At 35.3% G+C, this 21,844-nt stretch overlaps 1 protein-coding gene across 4 annotated transcripts in view; it reads right to left on the bottom strand.

Annotated features, from left to right (window-relative positions):
• The window catches only part of LOC129744606 (PRL-1 phosphatase-like), a 209,873-nt gene that overhangs the window by 17,948 nt on the left and 170,081 nt on the right, over positions 1-21,844 (bottom strand). For all 4 annotated transcript variants that reach the window (XM_055737227.1, XM_055737224.1, XM_055737226.1 and 1 more), the window contains one exon: positions 17,929-18,904. The gene's annotated coding sequence lies outside the window, so the exon portion shown is untranslated. The remainder of the gene's footprint in view (positions 1-17,928; positions 18,905-21,844) is intronic.

The following is a 21,844-nucleotide window of genomic DNA, read 5'->3' on the forward strand; positions in this document are numbered from 1 at the left end:
TTTTGAAAAACAAATTTTAAATATATTTTTTATTACACAATGGTTTTTTACGCTATTTCAAATCCGCCGTTTACATGCAGGACTTATATTTTATATATATTTTCTCTTAAATAACGTGTTAATTCGCGAGAAACGTGAAAATTAAGCGTGTTCATGGCATGAACCAGGGAAAAGTCTTGTGAGAAAAAACTGAACAAAATCAGGGAGAAGTCTTGTGAGGAAAAACTGAACAAAATCAATGAGCGTTAAAAAAATCTTTAGTGTACAATGAACAACTTTGGATGATGTTTGACTATACAATTAAGCTGTTTTTCTTTTTTGAAGGAAAAAAAGCTGTTTTAACGGGTTTCTCAAATGTCAAGTTAACAACTTCACATCCTGATATGTTTTTAAAAATAGGTCTATCAAGAAAGGTTAGAAAAGTTAAATGAACGAAATTTGTTATCAGGAATATGTAGAAAAGCTACCGACTATACTATTTGATTTGAGGATTTGAGCTTACAATCTCCGAATTTCTAGGGCGAAGTATTACCAGCTAAGCTAAAGAATTCCGTAGAATATTTCCAATGGATTCTGGTCAGATTTCATATCATGCCCAGTGCCTCCTTATGTCGATTAGACTTAATTGATAAAATCATGCTTTGATTATTTTTATATTTACTATCACTTAAGATATCCTTCTTTTCTTTTCACTAATATCTTTCCGCTTATTGTAAAATCTTAATTATTTTTTCTATATTGTCATCATTTTTTAATTATTCTTTGTTTATTTTTCCCTTTTTAAATTTGATTTTTGTTTATTTTTCTTGTTTTTTTTTTATACATTTTTTTCAAATTTAATATTTTTCCCTTATTTCAATGTACTCTTTCTTCGCCTGTTTTTCTAATTTTTAATTTCTTTCTATTTTCGATTTTTTTGCTCAAGTTTTAAGTTTTAAGTTTTGTTTTGACATTTAATTATCTTTTGTGTTTTATTAACTTTTGGAGAACAAACATCAAATTCTTCTTTTGTAACCCCACACCCCCCCCCCCCCCCCCCCCCATCCCCCCCCCCTCCTCTCCCGTTCGATTTTCTCGAAATTACCGAAATACAATAAAATAGAAGGTTTTAATGGAAAATATTGATTTTTTTAAAGTGATGCTCTGTCTTGAATTCGGCATTTTTTTTTATTTTTATTATTCACATGTAATTTTATCTTACTTTTTGCTGTTTAGTTTAGTTTATTGATGGATATGTGGGCTGAGCCCGTCATCCCGCAAACTTAAGACTATCTTAAATATAATTGTCGTCTTAAATACAAAATGTGCACACAGGAGTATTTCACTCAAAAACCTGGCCAAAACTCAAAATTAAAATTTCATTGGTTACTTTTATGTAAATGTTTATTTGATTCTTGAATAAATTTAACACTATGTACCGTTCAGTTTTTTGACATCTGATTTGTTTATAAGCTTTAGCAGTTGTCGAAAGTTTAGTATTTTTATGAGATAGAATGTTTCTACAAATCGTGGAATCAGCATGACAACGTCATATCAATGAATAAAACTTTCTTAAGTGACTAAACATGAAATTTAGAAATGGAAAACTTCAATGAAGGGATGTTAAATAATTTTAAGTATAATAGATAAAATTCGATGATTATAGAGACAGTATGCAGGGCGGCTTTGAAAATTCTTTTATTAATTTTTTGTTTAAAACGTTGATTTTTTACAGATAAGTGTTTTTGTTTATGTTCCCAGAAAGTCCCGGCAAAATGTTTGATATCATTTAAAAATTGATAACTCAAGAATCATGTGCAAAAGAAAAAAAAAATTAAATTTGAAGTTTGAAAATATTGATAGATTTTTCCACAAAAAAGTCACCTAGGGCTTCGTTTATTTTAAATTAAAGCTTAGTAAAATTTATTTCATTTTATGAATATTTTCAAATGTTATTTCACTTTCAAAAACAAATAAAAAAATTCCAGATTTATGTACTCCTGTGTGCGCTGTCTCGTTACGGCTGTAATTTGTTGTTCGATTCTCAACGGTGCGGTGTAGCGCCTGCATCTTCGTAAGATCAAAATGCTGGAATTGGTTGTTATGCGAGACCGTAGAAAGGACGAATCTATGATGCCTCGATTTATTTTCAGGAAGAATTTTCAAATCGTTTATGCGGTGCCGATTCTCCAGTAGATCCAAGTCCAATAGATGACATAAGCTCTCGTACTCTGGCATTTGCTCTCTCCAACCAAGATTCCTTATCGCAAATTTCACAAACCGTTTCTGGACAGATTCTAATCGGTTTATATGTACTTGATACATGGGTCTCCAAACTATGCTTGCAAAATCAAACTTCGATCTAACCAAGCTTATATACAGGCATTTAATTGTGTGTGGATCTTCTAATTCACCAGCAAAGCGCCTCACTACTCCAAACATCGCGAGACCATCCGAAGCGAGGCTATTGATGTGATTTCTGAAGGTCAAACCAGAATCTAGTTTTATGCCTAAGTCGTGTACGCTTGAAACTCTACTTATCGCTTCCCCGCTTAAACATTACGTGAACTGAATCGGAGAGTAGCTTCTAGTAAAGGATATGACTGCGCATTTGGAATTGTTCAATTTTAGTTTTGCTCTGACTAGAAAATCTGAGAACGCATCCAAATCCGATTGAAGAGTTCGGCAGTCGTCGATTTTTTTTACGGGCAAAAATATTTTCACATCATCGGCGTAGATCAATACCAGTGCCTCCGAAAGCGATTCAGGTAAACTGTTGATTAACACTATGAAAAGTAGAGGTCCCAGGTGGCTCCCTTGAGGAACTCCTGAAGATGCTCGATATGGTTCAGAATAAGCAGAATTTACTGATACGTACTGACTCCTATCCATTAGGTAAGACTTTATCCAATTCAAAATAATTCCTCTAATGCCCATTCTTGATAAATATTCCTCCAATATTTCATTAATACCAGCTACGCCGAAAGCTTTCGACATGTCAGTGTATATACAGTCTACTTGGAATCCCTTTACCATCCAATCAAGAACACAGGTAGTGAATTCACATAGATTAGTGACGACTGACCTTTTTCTGAAAAAATCGTGTTGACATGGTGAAATTCTGCTTTCTAATACGGGATATAGCTGTTGGTAGATTAACTTTTCAAAAAGTTTTGGCAAAGCCGATAGTATGGCGACTCCTCTGTAATTTTCTGCCAAATTTATAGAACCTTTCTTGTGAATTGGAGTCACTCGCGATATCTTCCAAATGGATGGGAAAGATCCGGTACGTTGCGATGAGTTGAACATTAGAAACAAGGTTTGTAACAATTAGTTGCTGCAAGCTTTCAGTAATGTGTTTGGTATTCCGTTGGGACCTGATGATTTTTTCGGATCTAACTCTTCAATGCCTTTTTCAATATCAGATATTGCCAAATGAATTTGATTCATAAGTCGAATTTCTGGCATATCTAATGAACTGAGGGGTACTGATGTTTCATAACTTGTCTTGAAGAAGTCTGCAAAAAGCTGAGCAGTACATAATGCATAATTCGTTATTACTATTATTATAAAATTGTATATAGAGAGCCTTCTCGATTATAGCACGGTTCGATTTTTGTAATGTGCCAAAATCAAACAGTTTTCTGCAATTTCCTAAATTCTTAACCTTTACAGGACCAATTTAATTTTCAAAAACAGCAACAGTATGTTGTTCATATATATTCATCTCTAGAAAAATAAATAAAATGGCATTAATGGCATCGTAAGAATAATTTGAACTAGATGAACTCATAGATTAAGAAAACAAACACGAACAAAAGGATAAAAATGACAAAAAATCCATTTTGATTTTCCGATTTCTTGATCCCCTATTGGCGATTTTTAAGGGTAAAAACCGAAACTTTGAGCGCTTTCAGGTACCCCTAAATTAAGTCTGATTCTGAAGATTTGTAATAATTGACAAGCCATAGGCCATAGGTTCAGGGTTGCTAGCGATTTTTCGTTTTGAAATTCCAAAGTTTTTCCCGGTTTTTTCCAGGTTTTCTCCCGGTTATAAATGCTGATTTTCCCGATATTTATTATACTGGTTTTTGAAATAAAATCATGGTACATAAAAAAAACTCAATATAAAGGGCTTCAAATTTCTACTAACCAAAACTTGTTAAATGGTTAGAAATCATGACAAACACTTCGGCGTCTTCTAACACGTAGTCTTTTCGTATCAAATTGACAGGTTTTCATGATTTTTTTTAAACAAATCTAACGAACTCCCCAATTTAAACAATATTGAAAAAATAAGTTCGGTTAAATTGATCTTGAAACTATAATGTAGTACTTTTAAGCCGATATAAATTTTCTAGAATTTTTAAAGAGTTCTAGAAAAAAAGGTCGAGTATGGTGGGGTAAAAGTACGACCTAAGTGCTATCCGATTTTTAGACAATTTTGCAGTTGTTTCCTTATACTTCCTTTTATCTCTCTTCTAAAAAAATTACGAAGATAATCGATCGGCGCATATGATAGCAGTAGTCAAAATGCCCAACTGCTGTCGAAACGTACTCTTTCCCCTCCCCTCCGGGGCAAAAGTTCGAATGATGTGGGGTAAACCTACAATCATTCAAAGTTCCACATTTCTGCATGAAGTCAAGAGGGAAACTATTTTGTACCAATTTGCCTACAGCAGCAGCTTCTGTGTTCATTTCTGATACAAATCCTTTACATAGACAAACAACCTGAGCTAATTCGGAGTTCTCCACTAATTGTTTATATTCGTCTGGTATACGAAGTTTAGATCTCATCGTATTTGAGCAATTTTTCACGCGAGTTTTTGCAGATTCAAAAATATGCTCTGATGTTTCCAGTGCATTTTAAAAAAAAAGTTAAAATTTTGGATTCCTAATGTCATTTGTACTTTTGCCCCATTTGCAGTTTGTACTTTTGCCCCTTTAAGATTTTTTGTGATTCATAAAGTGCAACTTTCCCTCATTTCATGTCTGGATGTAGGCAGTAGGCAGTCCAAATCATTATCAATCCACGCCAGAGTTTGTAATTTTGCTGTTCCCAGTTTGTGACAATCTTTAAACGTACTTTTACCCCACCTGACTCTATAATTTGTATAGAAATATGTTAACAGTACATCGAAACATATTACAAAATCAACATGTATAGAGATTAGTAGTACAAATCTGAATCTTATTATCAGATTGCAGGAAAATATTGAATTATTTTCTAAATGCAGTTAATTTTAAGATATGTTTTTTAAATAAATGTTTTTTTTTTTTTCAAATACAAAACAATGAATAACTTTAATAATAGTCATTTGAACTAAAGATTCGTGAAAATATAGAAATCGTGTATTAGACAGGGCTGAGCTTTAATTGTTTGAGTGTAAAATATTATTTTTTATCAAGGTTAGGACCTTGGATTTCGTGAACTTCAAGCAACAGTTTAACGTAGAATGGATTAAAAAACTAATACTTGCAATGTAATGCTTCGTTCCAAAGGCCAATTCAAACGAAATACACAACAACAACATTGGAAAACCAATATCTTTTTCTGGTGAAAAAGAGGCGTACCTCTGCCTAAAAATGTCTCACGCTGCCAAATTATTTGCTTGCGGAGAGCGAAAAAATAAGATAACTTATATTTCTCCGCAATTAGCTTAAAAAGCGATTCAAACTTCGTTTGTTTACTAATGAACGAAAATAAGCGTTTATGAGAAAATATCAAACATGTCAATTTTCCCGGTGAGGTGACGAAATTCCCGGTATTTTCCCGGTTTCCCGGTGACGTGATGAAATTCCAAAGTTTTTCCCGGTTTTCCCGGTTTTCCCGGTTCGCTAGCAACCCTGTAGGTTGTATTTGTCTTGTCCGCTAGAGATTTGTCTTCCGCTTTGATCATTCGATTGTTTGTTGCCATACTTATTCTACTTAGGGCGGCATAGCGACCCTGAAAAAACCGTAAGTATCTATAAAGCTAACTGGGGAGTATTGGCCAAGGCCGTTATTTTCAAAGTTTATTTTTTGTTTAATTTTAATTCTCACAAAATTATTGTTAAATTGTCTTTTTTACACAGTACTCTTAAATAAGTGCCAAAACCCAAAAACTATTTGAAAAATGTAAACAATTTCACCATTTTGAGCAACCGGATTATCTTTTGAATCAGATATCATCGGGTAAACGTTTAGTGCAAGTCACCAACCATCTATGTCTTTCGCACCAAATCAAGCCCCTACAAAGTTTTTCCATTCCTTCTTTCCCCAACAGAAGAAAGACATCAAACGGAATGAACTTTAATACGGAATTGTGAAATACAACACCGCCAGGAACCATTTATCACACAGGTTGCGCCTTTTATTTTCAAGGCTTCGGCCAGGAAAATGGAAAACGCAAACACATATTTGCACAACAATCGTTAGTTGGTGGTGGCCGCAGCAGAAGTCAAAATGGCAAACGATGACCTAAGGATGACGATGGGTGCCCACCTTAGGAAAAAGTACTTCAACTTTGGAGAGCGACCATTTCCGAGTTTTCTTTTTCAACCTAATTTTCCACTATGCTTCGTACCTTTAAGTTGGACGATTGTATGTCTTGGTGCCATATAATTTCGCGACCAACATCAAATGGTATGACCTCGTTGTATATTCTTCTGAAAAAATAACATTTAGACGAGATTTGATTGTGCATGCCACATCAGCGAATAATAACCGACACACGCTTTCCGTCTAAGACAGGATCTTCCGGGAAAGCTTATTTTTCACGTTTTAACGATTTCGTTGGAAGGAAAATCAATGGTAATTATTCGTTATTTTCTCCACCCTTCAATTCATGTAGAACAGACCCGCTATTAAATTGTTCCGAAATGAACTTCTGGGAAATTATTCCGTTCCGCTTGTGATTGTAAACCCCCTAGACAAAATTGATCATAATTTGAAAGGTTGCTCCTACGGAATCTCGATGATGAATCGCGCATGTAAGCAAATTTAATCGATGAACAGAAGGATCTCGATATTCATAACAAGACGGTTTAATTTGAGTGTTATTGATGCACAATACCTGTCTTGTAATTTAAGAGATTGGTAAAAAGGAGCAAAACAATGTGATTAAATCAAACTAATATCTATTTATCAGAGATTGAATTGACTGAACTACACCCACAAATCAGACTCTATTCCAATAATGAACATGCTTGGAGGTGGAACTTTCGGTAAAAGATTCTATGCCGGGCCGGCATTAACAAGCTTTCTTATAACTGGCATTGGTCCTTCAAGCGCAACCTATAAATTAAAAACAGTTTCTAGTTTCCCATTCTTCTCCCATTCTCATCCAATTCCCATCCCTTCCCCATCACAGACAAAGAAGGATGAAACAAACGGCCAAACGGAAGATGGCTAATGCAGTGTGTTTTTTTCGTTAATCTGCTGTGGCAGATGGTCTATGCCAATAAACTTTCGTTTGCTTACCGATTCAGATGGTGCACTGGGCAAGATATCGGACTGGCAAGCTCCGGTTCGGCTCGCTTGCCCAGATTTCGTTTTAGCCTGGATCTATTCACTTTATCTGCAAAAACTACCAAACAGTTTGAAATGTTTTTCTTCTTTTTATCAAATAATTCCTGGCTGTTTCTCTGGATTTTGGGTTTAAAAATTTGCAATCAAATGCCAGAATTGTGCAAGGTTTTAGATCAAATATTGATTTGTCCGGTCCGTATATGGAAAAACTCTGGCAAAGTTATTCACGAGGTCAAGGTTAAGGTTTAAAAATTTAAATTTATAAGGCCCAATTTGATGACTCTATAGAATTGATTTACTGGGAATTGCTGAAAAAAATGTGTACCAAACTTGATAGAAATCACGTGGAATTGATCGATTTGTTTAATATTTTACATCGAATTTTATATAGGAGCCTCCTTATTCCGAGGGAGGAGATCAGCAAAATAACCGGTCAAAAAACCAGTTAAACCAACTTTCACGAAAATCGAAAATCAATGATACGAAAACACTTCTGCATGTGGATTCTCAAATAAAAGGAAAATGTTTGCATAACTCGAGAACCGATCAAGCAAATGGAACCAAATTTGGCATGGAAGGTTATTTGGGTACGAGAAGATTTTAAAGATTATTTGAGACCTCTCTCTATCCTTGCATCGGGGAAATAGGAGAGGTCGAGGGGAACTTTCATGAAAAAAAAATTGTATATCTGAAGAAAAAGTTGAGCAAATGGATTCAAATTTGGCAAGATACAAGGATAGAGGTACGACAAATGTTTTTGTGAATTTTTGCTATCCCTTTTCCCTTCCAGTGAGGAGTTAGTAAGAGAGAGGCACTCCGGTATTTTTTTACATAACTCGAAAACTATTCAAGTTAATGAAACCAAATTAAGAATGGGAGGGTATTGGAAAACGAGAAATACTTCTATGGTTATTTGAGACTTCTCCTTTCTTCAAAAATAAAGAAAGGAAGGAAGGAGTTGACTTCCATATAATGTTTATTGCATATCACGAGAACGGTTTAAGGGTATTTGAGAACAAAAAAGGTTTCTACGAATATTTGGTACCACTCTCTTCTTTCAGTTGGAAGATAGGAAAGAGGAAGGGATTCTTTTACAATTTTTTGCAGAATTTGAGAACCAAATTTGACATGGAAGAGCATGTGATACAATAAATGGCTATATGATTATTTAAAACCCCTCCATTCTTTCATTGGGGATATAACAAGGTAGGAGCCTCCCTCCTTTTTTTGCCAGTTCGAAAACTTATTTAAGAAAAGGATCCAAATTTCACATGGAAAAGGATTAAAGTACGAAAAATGGGTTTATTATTATTTGAGACAACACCCCAGCAAACATTTTTGTTGGTTTAATTCTCAACAACTTTGTTATACGTTTAATATACTTTATAGAATCTAAATAAGTAAAAATGAATTTCTGCCAGTCTGTCTGTTCCCTATAGACTCGGAAACTACTGGACCTATAAGCGTAAAACTTGACAGGTTGGGACATTGGAGGCCGGGAAAGGTTTCCTTTAAAAACGACCACAAACACATACAGGATCTCAATGAAACATGATGTTTCCTCGAAGAGATTCCTTTTTTCTTAACACTAAGCGTATACCTTTCGAGGATATGGTGGCTAGCATCTTACAAAATGCTAAAACCACTAACCCACCGAAAGTGAACTATGTATGCCGTGACCGGGATTCGATCTCATACCCCCTGGCTTAGAAGACTTGAAGGCTATTCTCTACGCCACGGGCGGCGGCTTTATAGTTTGAGAACCCTCTCTTTCTCTGAAAGGGGGAGCCCCCTACAAGCACAAGAATCATATTTGAATATCTCGAAAACTAATCAAGCAAACGGAATAAAATTTGGCATACGAGGGTATTTAGGTATTTTAAGGGTTGTTTGAGAGCCCTTCCCCTTTCAGTGTAGGGATAGAAAAGGGGAGAGGGGCTCCCATACATTTTTTTTGCGCAATTCGAAAACTTATCAAGCAAATGGAATCAAATTTGACATAGGAAAGAATTTTGGAACGAAAAATGTTTTAACGATGTTTTATAATCCTCCCTCCTTCCTCTGAGGAGATGAGAAGGGAGGAGGGGGTCTCCCATACAATTTTCTGCATAACTCGAGAATTAAATTTCACATGGGAGTATATTTGAGTACAAGGAATGTTATTTTTTTATGTTATGAGACCCCAATGGGAAGTGCAAGGGGGGGTGAATTCAAATTTAACAGTCTTAAAATAAAACAAAAAAAAAAATTCAAATTTAACAGAGGGGTTTTGAGTACATATTTTTTTCTATGATTCTTTAAGGCTTCTCTCACCTTTCACTGGAGCGATAGGAAGGAGGAAGGGGAGCTCACTTACCATTTTTTTTTTGCTGAACTCGAGAACTAATCGAGCAGATCGTATCAATTTTTGGATTCATCGCAGTTTCTGCCTAAGTACCTATGTGCTCACACGCATTCTCAGATTGTTAAGTTCAACAAATCTCCAATGCAACGCGTACACCATACTCGGACCCCTTGGCTTCGTATCAACTGTTGTGGAATGAATGTATTGCGTGTGTTGATGTAGGTATATTTTGGAAAAACGAGTCAATCAGGTGGGCTAGTTTAATTACAGGTATTCCGGCATCCGTGTAGGGAAGATGAGGGCATAATGGCCACCTTAAGGAAAATGCTTATTTAACCATAGAGAAGAGCTGTAATATGTGAATTACATCATTGTTTCGTGTTCAGACACTCAAATAGTCTATTGCCTAATTGGATGAAACTTGAAAAAGTAGATAAAAACGTTTAAAAATGCATTTTAAAAATTTTTGCCGAATGCTGAAAACCAATCACTGTAGAGGCATAATGAGAACCCCCCCCGAGGCAGTATGAGCACCATTAATGAAGGCATAATGAGCGTTTTCTGCCGGGTAATCTAGCAGCGAATTCGACTCGATGAAGTCAACTGAGTAATAGAGCTACAGCTTAACTTGTATCGTCTGACGATTTGGCCTATTGGTTAGATGTCGGAGAGGTAATCAGTAGGCTCGAGTTCGATTCCAGGTGGAGGTGATTTTTTTCATTTATCATTCATGATCATGATTGCACTAAACTGTGAGGCGTAGATTCATCAAACAAAGCAATAACAAAATAATCTAGGTCTGTTTGTAGAATTCAAAGAATTAACACATGCTCATACATTATATTTCTGGTGTTTTGTTTGACGGATGATGCTTTGATGCTATTAGCCATATAATGTAACAATAAAAAAATCAATCATTAATGGTACGTGCAAAAAAAAATCCCCTCGAACAGAAATCGAACTCGAGTCTACTGATTACCTCTCCGACACCTTACCAATAGGCCAAATCGACAGACGAAACAAGTCAACCCGTAGCTCTATTATTCAGTTGACTTCATCGAGTTGAATTCGCTGCTAGATCTCCCGGCAGAAAACGCTCATTATGCCTTCATTGATAGTGCTCTGTTCGCCTCCAGGGAACAAATTAAAGTAAAAACGCGTTTTTAAATTGATTTAAGTGAAAAATCAAAAATTTTAAGATGCTGAAAATTGAGAAACAATGTGTAGATCATGTTGTAGTGCGTACATTTCAGATCAAGATGATTTAAAGGTCATAAAAGCTTATTTGGTGGTGCTCAAAAATTATAATATTTTCGTCACTTGAGAACCTAGCTGGTTATTATTTAATATTTCTGTAAAGATGAGAAGGATATTACTTTTTTTTGAAAAATAATACTATAGGTAGTACGAAACAAGTCCTTATGAAAATTTGTTTAAGAAAATACGTATTTATGTAGAAAAAAGGAGTGCTTATTATGCCCTGGGTGCTCGTTATGCCCTCATCTCCCCTATATACCTGGCCAGCTTGCAACTGATTAAACATTCTTATTAATAGTCAGTTATATGAGTAACTTATGGGATTCGAACCCAAAAGTTTTCTTGCCGATACCGGGAATCGAACCCAGTACGACCACTAGACCACATCGACGCTATTCAAAGCACACTGGGTCAGCTAGTATACATATCAACCAGAAAACCCGGCAATATGAAAATTGAAATGTGCTTTGCATACTAAAACCACGAACGTTCAAATTTGCAGAATTCAGTGATTTATGTTACATCTAAAGTATGGTCTGTCTGTTGAACATTTACAAAACTATTTGGAAAGTATAGTAATTGTTTTTTAAATTTAATTAATATTGTAACTAGAGATGTACCGAATATTCGGTCGGCCGAATATTCAGCGCCGAATACCGTCAAAAAACCGTTAAGCCGAATATTCGGCTCACCGAATAGTTGAGCTAAGTATTCGGCCGAATAGGCCGAATAGGCCGAATATCTACTACAGACTTGCAAATTTTTTCAAATGTCTTTGAATAATTCATAAAATATTTAAAAGTAATGTTGAAAAAGCTACACAATCATCAAAAACTTATGGTTTCAGCAAAACATCTAAGGTGTATCCGCGTATCCTTCACTGTAGATCGTACAGGAGAATGCTGACGAGTATCGCTCTATACTGTGATTGTAGTTTTTTACAGATTTTCTTAATTTTTTCAGGCTTGCCCATAAATCCAGTTAAGATTCCAGAGTCAAATCTGGCCGAGATGTCCAGATATTGTTTAAAACTTTGTCAGATTATTATCATAATTTGTCAGATTATTTGCTAAATCAAATATAAAACTCAAATTTCTTTTTAAAAACTTTTAGATTTTGTTTTCAATAAAATTTTATCCTTAAAAAAATTTTTTTTTTTCAAAAATCGTCCTGAATGCATGACCATATGGATACGTGTGGTTGAAAGTATGGTATGCTTAAGGTTAAAAATCGTCTTTCTTTTCAACAGCTGTTTCGAAGATATTTTGCTCAAATTCGACCTTCATCTAATTCAATATCAAAGAAGCAAATTAAAATATCTTGGCACCTGTTTCAACATGTTTTGTCCCAGATTTCACAGAAACGCAATCTCTTTGTGGATAAACGCCCTAGAAGCGACTAGTCACCTGATGTCTTCTCGGTTATTGGTTACGTTTTAAAAATCAGATAGACCCCTACTTATCATCCGATTATATCATCTGATTGAAAATAATCGACTACAAACATGAGGGGCATTAATATGGAAGAAATAGAAAGCATTGAAATAATCGCTTAATTTTTTATCGTTAAAAACTCAATAGAATATTCGACCGAATTTCGGCCGAATATTCGTTTGGCCGAATAGTTGGAAAGGTCAATATTCGGTATTCGGCCGTTCGCCGAATACCACTATTCGGTACATCTCTAATTGTAACATTTCTTATTGTGAAAAAAATAAGTTCAAAAAGTAAGTTTGAAATTAACACTCACTCCCTCAGAACATTCTCACATTTGGACTCAATCCAAATGCACTGTAGCTGTTTTAATAAAATTCGTTTTATTCTTTCACTTTTCATTCTGGCTTTGATCCTCATAATGGGATGATTTCGGAACCAGATTGTAGGTTTGTCATTTTAATCAACTTTTAAGAAGAGACACATAATTAGACTGATGAAACCTTAATTGAGCTTTTGGTGGAAACATTCTAAGAATCGGATTATCTGTTTTCCAACCGGGATATTACGTCTCATTCGGAAAACCACCAAGGTCAAACCAAAACCACAGGCAATACTCATAAAACATGCCGTATTATGGCAAGCAAACCTTTGAAACAACTGCCGCACTGTTGAATTCTACTGCTCATTAATGATAACGACCATGATATACGATGGCTGCACGAATCGGGCGCTATCTTCAGAACTCACCTTGAACCTTCCAAGGACCCTCAATCCGTAAGCCCTAAACCCAGCTGGCTGCTACCCATTCCACCATCCATCGTTCACCCATCATCGCCATCATCCAGCCCTCCAGTATTAAAAGTGTCCTTTTACTGTCAGCCATGCGAAACATTTCACAATCCGCAAAAGCAATATTTTAGTAGCTCGCGAAAAACCATCAATTGCAGCGAAGGTTTTTCCAGTTTTTGTTTTGTCCTTGATTTGCGCCAGCTCCATACCGTGTAATTCACTCTAAATCCTTCTTCGCCGTTTGTTTTCTGTCCACAACACAACGCCGATGACAGAATAAAAATAAACGAAATAGATGAGAAAAATAAGGAAAAAACAACCAACCAACGACTCGAGTCCGAGCTGCCATTTCCATGGCCAAGGACTTTGGCGTGCTGCTAGAGTGGTGGCACGCTAAAGCTAACTTGCTGTCGGCTCCAGGTTGAGGAAACCTGTGGAGATCCTTTGTCGGTTTACCGACCAACTCACGGTCGCCATACACTTGGGGCTAGGGCTAGGGCTAGGTTGATGGTGCTGGCTGGTGGTTGTTGAGTTATCTATAAATAGTTCCTCGTGGAAAAGGCGCGTGTGTGTCATTGAAACGGCAAATGACTTCCGAGTTCTAACGGAACAACTGTATAGCAGGGCACAAGAAATGTGATATATAGACCGGTTGATAAACGCGCAAGTAAGCGAAAATATACGGTCAAACGTTTAACGGATTAGGAAAAAGGAACCAGGTCTGTTAGCTGTTTTTTATAATTGTTATATGATTTTAATCGCCCTAATTTTTTTTTTTAATATTGCTTTTGCGGATTGTGAAATGTTTCGCATGGCAACGTCGCTAGAACTGTTCTCGCATAAGGAAAGCTTAGTAGGCCCATGGGTTGCTACTAGAGATGTACCGAATAGTGGTATTCGGCGAACGGCCGAATACCGAATATTGACCTTTTCAACTATTCGGCCAAACGAATATTCGGCCGAATATTCGGTCGAATATTCTGTTGAATTTTCCATTGAAAAAGTTCTATTTCTACTTCTGTTTCTAATATAAATCTTCTAATTCTGCCACTCTCATGTCCCTCATGTTTTAAGTCGATTATATCTAACCAGATGTATCACATCTTTTTAAAGTAGAGGTCTCTTTGATTTTCAAAATGTCACCATTAGCTGAAAAGACGTCAGATGACTTGTCGCTTCTAGAACGTTTATCACGAAACAGATTGGATTCCAGTGAAATCTGGGACAAAACATGTCAAAACAGGTGTTAAGCTATTTGATTTTTTTTTATATCGAATTAGATGAATGGCTTATTTTTGCTAGATGTCATAAAAAAGTTGCCAAAATGAACTATAATCTTTCGCCTTAAGCATGCAATACTTTCTACGACACGTATCCACACGGCCGGTTATTTACGATTTTTTGAAAAACTTGTTAAAGAAGGGAAAATCTGAACAGAAAGTAGGCATTATTCTCAAACATACAATAGAAAAAGAAATAAAATTTCTTGATATTAAAAGTTTTCATCAAAGTACAACAGCAGTGTTCAAATCGTATCTGACAAATAAATTTACTCTAAAAAATCGTTTTGCAACAATTTTTTTAAAAATTCGTTGAGATAATTGATTTTTTTTTATTTGATTTAGGAAAAAATCTTAATAAACCCGGGAAAAAATCCGAAAAGCTTAAAAAAATATGTGGCTTTCCCGGTCTGATTTAACTTTTCTCGAATTTTTTATTTGGTTTATGGGCAATCCTGTATAAATATAAAAAAGTATGAAATTCACGGACACATCTAAAATGTTTAACTGAAACCATAAGTTTTTGATGATTTGAAGAATTTTCAACATTACTTTTGGATTTTTTTAAAATTTTTCAACATCTCATGAAAAATTTAAGAAGTCTGTTTTTGTATAAATTTTAAAATATAAATATTCGGCCTATTCGGCCTATTCGGCCGAATAATTAGCTCAACTATTCGGTGAGCCGAATATTCGGCTTAACGGTTTTTTGGCGGTATTCGGCGCCGAAAATTCGGCCGACCGAATATTCGGTACATCGGTTTTTGCTCGTTTGAAGTGTGCGTAAAAACACGCTCTCAAACCACTGGGCTCGCTATACATGGGAATTCTCTTTCTGAGTTTCTCATGTATAGTTAGCTAGTGCAGGCGGGAGCAATTCATGGGAGCTTTTCATCAACATGCCCTCTATCCTTAAAATTTCAACACCTAACAAGCTTTCTCCTATTGGCGCACTAATGCCTGTCTATCCACCTTTCTTTCAAATTTCTACAAAATAAATTCTCTGTAGTTTTCATTCCGCCGCACATGCCATTAAAATTATAGTCATAAAAAAAAATTATAATTAAAAAAAGGATCTTCTAGAACCCGGCCAGTATTGATTTTCATTGGAAGATATCAGAATCGAGTTCTCGAGAAAACGAGATCTGTTGTTATTTGCTATCCGTGTATGTGCTTTTAGAAGCATAACTCTAAAATTATAAATTAGATGATAGCTGTCAGTATTCTATTCTACAAAATTGAACACAACACTTTCGGTAACTCAAAAATTCTGAATTTGTTTAATTTGATCCAGTAGTTTTCCAAATCATTTTAGGCACTCCCAAATGATTGAGCTGAAATTTTGCGCAAGAATGTTTTTGGGCCAATCGAAAAATATACAATGGTCGGTTTTCGAATTTCGATAATGAAATTTTTAGCATACATCCATCGCCACCCCAATATGCATGTATATATGTACTACACCCACAAATCAAACTCTAATCCAATAATGAACTTGAACATCCTTGGAGGTGGAATTATCGGTATATGATTCTATGCCATACCGGCAATAACAAGTTTTCTAATTAAACTGGCATTGTCCTCCTAAGTAATCAAAAGTCCACTAAAAAAGGTACAAAAAAGTTTACTCAGCCCCATCATTGATGTGTAGTACGTTCAATGCAGCTCAAACTTTAAGTTCTTTTCGAAACTTTCAAGTTCCAAAACAAGTCTTAATGATCTTCTATTCAGCTTCCAGCGGCCTTTTAATTCAGCTTCCAAAAAATCGTAAAATGAGCAAAAAATGGTCTCTCTATCTCAATTGCACCTTTGGCATCTATTCTTATCACCTTCTTTGATTATTTACTATGTTCAGTACATATTGCCACAATGATGCTACGCGCCGGATTCATAACTCGACAAATTGCTCAATAGCTTCTTTCCTACATTTCCTTCACAAATCGCATCAGAATGGTAACTCAAATAATCCAATAACTTATTGAAACAAACTTGCCCGGCTTGGAAATTGAAACCCTGGAAAATTGCCTAGATGTTGTTCTAACTGAAACCTAAACTCGAAATAGTGATGTGACTTTGAAAACATCTCATTGCACTTTCTGTGACTTAGTAAATCCCGTTTTGAGCACTTTTGTGCCCTTTATGTGACTCAAGTCCCTTACAATGTACACTTTTAAAACTTTCAAGTTCATTAATAAGTACATATAGTTCACTCATGGAGATTGAGCAAAATAAGTCACATGCAACGTACATATTAATCACTTTCGCAACATTCAAGTTCATTAATGAGTACAAAAAGTTCACTCAAGGGAATTGGGCAGTTGATTTTCTTGGACAGCCAATATGTAACATTCAAAGCCTTAATTCAAGTAAATAAGTGACTTTTGGTTGCTTGGGCTCCTAGCACAATCGCATGGAATATGTCTGAAAGAAACCAAATAAAACAAATCCCATATGTTTTCACACGACCGAGCACGATGGATACAATCAGCCAGTAAGGATATTGTCGAATGATGTACCGAGCTGTGTGTGTATGCTGTTCAATGCCAGTCCGGAAAATTTCCTTTAAAGAATTTATAAATTGGCACAAAAATCATAAGCAAGCTCGGTTCCACAGAAGAGACAAAAATGATGTTCATTTTTCAGTATAAATATTCAATGTTCCCATACAGAACTAAAAGTTCAAAAATAACGTTTGCTCATGTAAACTTTACTCAAAAATTCTGCGAAAAAATCATGGATAAATTTTAAACTAAAACGAAGCTTATGAGACCCCAGGGTTTGCTGAAATTCAAGAATGACCCCAAATCGACTCAGTCTAGTCGGGTGATAAAAATATAGGGTTATGATTCGGCATAAAAAACTGGGGGGTGAAATCGTTTCTTGGTCTGCCAGAGCCAGAAGGCTTCATGCCAAATTTTATCTCATTTTTGGTTAACTGAAGGGGTCGCTCAGCGTGCCTCAAATTTGTAGGGAGATTTGACAACATGTGTTCTAGATAAACTGCAAAATTCACTGTTTGGGCTTTAACTTTTTTGCATATGAATCGATTGCCCTCCAATTAAATTAGATTTAAGGTAGACGTAATTTCACACACCTACATAATTCGTAAACCGTAAGATGATGCCGAAAGGTTTTCAGGGGTAAAAGAAAGGCTCACTGGCAAGTTAAGACTCGATTTTAGCCCCCAAGATTTTGATTCCGAAACATAACCTTATTTGCGTACCACCCTGATGTATATTTTTCCAATTTTTGAAGAAAATTTCAAAAACAAATCTTAATTTCAGGCATTAAAATTTCAATCGAAAGAAGAAAAGATTTGCTTATTGAACTTACCTCAGAAATGTTGTTCCGATGTCCAAAATCGAACTGCTCGTTCTTCCAAATTTGCTCTGATGGACAATTAACGGTAAAGGGTTGCCGTTGAGGGAAGCTTGCAAACTGATATTTTTGCTCTATCGCCACACAAATTCACACCTCCCAAAAAGGGACTTCAAATCTGATTGACACTTGTCCGGAAACGGAACGAAACGTAACGAATCAAACTTAGGTAAGTATGCGGGAGTGCTATCTTCAGCCTGCTTCCAATTTGTGTTGTGTTATCTTTTGCCTCCTTTCTTCTTCTTCGTCTTCCTGTGTTTACTTCACCAGAGTCCAGTCTCCTTTACAGCGATTGATGGATATGAATTTTCCTTTCTTGCGGTCCCAACAAAGGTGGGCAACCGGAAACCGTTCTTATGCTTTTTCGTAAAAAAATATTCTTCCACTGGAAACTGACTAAATCTGCTGCACAAGCACGTCCTTCCTACACCAAACTTCGAACGAACGAACGAACGAGAGGGAAAGATTGAACCGTTCCTAAGGGCGCTTCTTCCTTGCAGAGCGCGTGGGAGGGGCTATGAATGAATAAGTGAATTGATGCAAATCGCTGTGCCAAAAATTGGTGGCTGCTGCCGCTGCTTCTAGATGAAGGTGGTGGTTGATGCACTCGATGAGGTGACCAGGATGCTGCAGCCTAGAGCTCTCTCCAGCCTAAGGTCTCAGGATGACGACGAGGACGACGACGACGCCACCACCAAAGGGCTTGGGATGGTTTTTTTTTCTTCGGGAGATTGGTGATATTTATTTGCGTTGTTGAGTTATCTAGCTGATGATGGATTTTTACTTTTAAAAAAATAATTTACAATTTTGGGATGGCCACGACGAGATCCACGAGGTGGCTGCGGGGGCGTGTAGCTTATTTGTGTTGTGCCTGGCAGTACTCTGCGCTGTCTAGCTGAAACTCCATAGAGGTTGGAACTAGTCGCCACAGCTGGAAGTAGAAGAGAGAAAAGTAGATCTTTAGAACATTGAAATTGAAAGGATAGAAGGAAAACGTTAGTTCTAAATAAAAACTTTTGCTAATAAAATCAATTTTCAAATACGTTTAATGAAAATTAATTGATTTTACACGTTCCAAAAAGCCAATAGAAACCCTTCCTGAGAGTAAACAACAAAAATAGAGAAACCTAATTTCCAAGATGATTCTCGGGTAGCAATAGTGCCCAAGTATTGGGTCAGTGAAAACATTTTAACGATAGCCATTCCATCTTATCTGCTAATTGATCTCGACGGCAGCGGCTCAAAGTTTCCAGCAAAATGCTAAGAAAGCTCAACCCATCAGCTATATAGTATCGCATTTGGTTGGGTCCGATTCGTGCTAATTGACTGAATATTCACAGCTAAGCGATACCAAATAGAGGCGAGCAGATCGATTTTCTTTCAACTCTCATCATAACAGCTGAGATGATTCCCCGAGCGAAGATTAATTTGATTAACTGGGTCTGATTAGAATTTTCTTTTTTCGGGAGGAATGTCTTTAAATTTGGATCGTGAAAGGGGAAGGGTGACCTTATGTTTCGAAAACAATCATAATTTTCTTGATTTATCAGCTGATGGCTTGTGGAAATGATAGATATGAATTTGACAAGAGACACAATAATTAAAAGTTTTATTTTTTTTTAAATAAATTTAACTGTAATTGCACGCTTCTCATGTCCAATACACTCAAAATTCTCAAAAAAATAGAATAAACATTAGAATTAAATTAAAAAAATGGAGTTTAAAAAAAAATAATTTAACAAAAAAACAATACGAATGAGGAAAATAACAAATATTATTTTTATTATTCTTATCATATCATTCAAGTTGTTTTTCTAAATTTTTGTTGAAAATTCTGTGGTAATCATTTAATTTTTTTTATATTATTTTACGTATTCATAGTTTTTAAAACCACATGTCTCGTAGAAGTCCGTACAAATATTAAGTAACGCAATTTCGATCATTTTCGATCCCCCTCCCCGTTGTGTAAGACATTCGTATCAGATTTTCTATCTAAAATTCACATAGCGTAACAATCTATAGTACTCCCAACCCCTCTTCGAATTACATAATATTTCAATGGCTTTATAGCATTAAAGGGTGTTCCATAATGTCTATGCACGTTTTTTATTCAACCCTGTTCATTCCTGATGACGTTTTAAAAACTGGTTTCCGTAGTGTGTAGTATTTTGTAGTTCAACTTTAAAATCTGTACATCGTGAGCTCCAGTTTTCATAATTTTCGTGAAAATAAGGAGCATTTTCCCCATCGTTGTCGATGTAAAGTTAAAATTAACATCAATTTTTTATAAAAGTTGTTGGAGTTTATTTTTGATTATGGTTTTTTTCAGTGTATCACCAATTAATTGACCTCAACGTGCTTTTATCTATTCATATAAAAGAGCTCTCAGTCATGTACAAGCAGCTTTGGTTTTAAACTCTCTGAAACATTTATTTTTCCCGAAAGAAGCATAAGAAATTGAATATGGTTTGCTGTAAGAATATCCGGACCATAGAAAAGTCACACGCATATTACACTCATGCGCGCTATGCGCTATTATAAAAACATGAATGACGGAAGCATGACTTCCAAAAAGATATTTGAATAAAAAAAAACTCGAAATGAATATTTTAAGCAATTTCGCCCAAACTCATCAATTGAATTGAACCCTAGAAAAAACATCTTTCCTTGGTATCATGAATGTCCTAAAGAGATGCTCGCAAATATACACTAATACAAAAGACTGTCAGGTCGTAGTTGAGATGAGCAGAAACTTTGACGGTGGTACATTTTTAATAAATTTTTGCAAATCCAGGGAACCAAAAGTAACATTGTGTAAGAAAACTACGTCAAAACGCTCAAGATGAGCCTAAATAAGCCTGACAAATTTATAATGGGTTTTTATTTTGTTTAAACAGGGTTTTTCATTTTGAAATTCCCGGTTTTCCGGTTATAAATTTTTGGTTTGTTTAATATTTTGATTGTTTAGTTTCATCAAAATATATCAAAATTTACAAATAATTTCATCGTTTCTGCTGCTCATATTATTGAACAATGTAAGGAATTCGATTCTATTTTATGGCTTTCAACATAACCCAAAGCTGGGGATAACGACACTATAATGAATGTATAACAAATTTTTTAAAGGTGTTATTAAATCATGCTCACAAAAAAAAAAAACTAAAAAATGGTGAATAAAACAGGACTTTCCAAAAAGTTTTCAAATGTGATATTCCATCATTTTTTTGATATGTTAAACTTATAAACTGACCTTTTACCTATACTAAGTGTGTTATAACTGTCGTTTACTAAAGATAATATCTACATATAAAAAAATCAAATTAATTAACAATATACTTGTTGAAATATATTTTTTCAGAAACCATTAATCGAACATTGTTTTTGCAACATTTGAAGTTCTTATTGCAGAATTTGGAAATCACGATCTCAATTTTGAATTCAAAAGTTTAACAAAATATGGGCAACGAGTTCCATAGTCTATAATTTACAGTTCTGTGAATAATTTGACAGCACATCAAAGTGTAATATATTAAAAAATTAAGAAATTTGAAAATTTATAATGCAACACATTGTGGATATCAAATCAGTGAAAAGGATACAGTTATTTGTTCAACATAATATTCTACCTCCCTCAACATATATTTTTAAGTAAGGTTCTCCGTTAGACAAATTTTAGAGATTTCTGCAGAATCAAGCTTGACTAAACAATTATTTAAAGGATTTATGCAAAAACTTAGTTGAATAGTGGGCAAACAAGATGTCAAATTAAAAAAAAAACTTCAAAGTTAACTTAATATTTCTGAAGCTTTGGATGTTATGTTATAAAACCTGTATTTCTGAGAATTTTGCGTTTTGAAACTTTGAAATAGCT

The sequence above is a fragment of the Uranotaenia lowii genome, chromosome 2 (genome assembly GCF_029784155.1).
Source record: "Uranotaenia lowii strain MFRU-FL chromosome 2, ASM2978415v1, whole genome shotgun sequence".
NCBI lineage: Eukaryota > Metazoa > Arthropoda > Insecta > Diptera > Culicidae > Uranotaenia > Uranotaenia lowii.